A 2,500-nucleotide genomic window follows, 5' to 3' on the forward strand; every position below is an offset into this window, starting at 1 on the left:
TATATATATATACTATATATATATATATATATATATATATATATATATATATATATATATATATATAAATATATATATATATATATATATATATATATATATATATATATATATATATATATATATATATATATATATGTATATATTTATATTCATATATATATATATATATATATATATATATATATATATATATATATATATATATATATATATATAAATATATATATATATATATATATATATATATATATATATATATATATATATATATATATATATATATATTTATATGTATATATATATATATATATATATATATATATATATATATATATATATATATATATATATATATATATATATATATAGATATATATATATTTATATAAATATATATATATATATATATATATATATATACATATATACAGTATATATATATATATATATATATATATATATATATATATATATATATATACAGTATATATGTATATATATATATATATATATATATATATATATATATATATATATATATATATACATATATATATACGTATATATATATATATATATATATATATATATATATATATATATATATATATATATATATATATACATATATATATATATATATATATATATATATATATATATATATATATATATATATATATATATATATATATATATATATATATATATAGGTTATTCTTTAGATTTCACTTTCTTGGATGATTTGTATTCTTATTTATTGATTCCTGGGAGTTGCATTATCTTCTCAAATCTTGTGTGTTATTATGTATGCATACAAGATTTATATAAAAATAAATACGTGAGTTAGGAGCTCTCGAGTTTATATATTTTGCCTGCTGTAATATAAATTTTTTTGTGCCCAGACCCGGGATCCATCTAGTCTTTTTTATATATTGGTGATAATAAGGCCGTTATTTTTCATTAAAGGTTTGAATCGTTTATTATTGATTGGATTATGGGGATTGTTAGTTTATATTTTATTGGAGAGGTATAAATTTAATAAAGTACAAGATAGCACAACTTAACATCCAAGAGTTTTGATAAAACCTGATTGTTCAGGAATTGTCATAAACTAATATATCTAGAGTTCAGTGGCTCTCTATTCAATTGTCATGTAGTGGCCCTACGACAATTGGAATGATTGAAGCCTGAGTCAATTATCTAACCTTATAAACATTGATAAACGGAGGAAAATTGTCGGAAGAGGATATTATAGCAGCTCTCTAACTGTTGGAGAATACTAAAGCATAATTCATAGCAAAGTAAGGATCAGTTGACCTAGGAACCGAAGGAATGAAAGCAGAGACTTAGATTCCACAAATTGCAGCAAAGGATAATTTTATTAGGTTTAAGATGATAGCAGAAGAGAGGGAAGAAGCCAGAGAAATCGCAAAACATTTGAGGGAATTGGAAGTAAGTGAAATTGCAAGATGAAAAGAAAGAGAGAGAAGAAGCAAGACGAGAAGAAAGAGAAACAAAGATCGAGAAGAAAAAGAGAAGGAATAGGCAAGAGAAACTGAACGACATGCGAGGGAGCTGGAGTTGTTGAATGCTTGTGCAAGGTCGGCAACGCTATCAGAGATGACCCTTTCTATGCTTGATCCAGTGTTTAATGCGACTAATGTGCAGAGGTTAATTTCAAAATTCACAGAAGAAGCTCACACTAAATTTTTCGATCATTTTGAAATGATCGCGTTGGCGATGGAATGGCCAGAAGATAAATGGTCTGCGTTTTACATAGTGTCTCAATTAGTAAAAAAGGACGCAGTGCCTATCCTGCCTTGTCTCAGGACCATAGGAAAGAGTATCAAGTATTGAAGAGGGGCATGCTACAAGTGTATCAAATAACCCGTGAATATTATAATGAAAGATTCTTAACTTTCCAGAAGGACGAGAAAATTACTTTCCAGGATTACTGTTATAAGATACGATTATGTTTTAAGACTGATAGAGGCTGCTAACATCAGAGAGACGCTGATATAGAAGAATATATATTGCTGGAACAATAACTATGAGGAATTCTTGAACATATTGGAACTTACTTGAGAGATAGATATATGAAAAAACTTGATAAAGCCACTTTGATGAGTGAAGATTATGATAATATCAGAAGTAAACCCTCCGTGGGTATGAAGTTTCATCCGTCAGTCCGAACAATTGTCAAGTATTCACCGAATAATGGAAACCAGTTCAGTAATAATGATGTGAACTAGTTCAATAGTTGCAGCAGAAGTACCGCTTACACTGTTTCAATGGAAAATGTAATTGTACCACAGCAACAACCGTCGGAACGTCCTCCTTCAGGTATCGTAAAAGATGTGCAGAAAGTTGATTGTGTCTGTTATTAGTGTGGCAAGAAAGGCCATGTCAGTGAGGAATGTTGGTTGAACCAACCAAAAGCAGTCACCCTAGTGATTGAGGATAATCTAACTTCACAGAATGCGAAGACGAAGAA

The sequence above is a fragment of the Palaemon carinicauda genome, chromosome 26 (assembly GCF_036898095.1).
Source record: "Palaemon carinicauda isolate YSFRI2023 chromosome 26, ASM3689809v2, whole genome shotgun sequence".
NCBI lineage: Eukaryota > Metazoa > Arthropoda > Malacostraca > Decapoda > Palaemonidae > Palaemon > Palaemon carinicauda.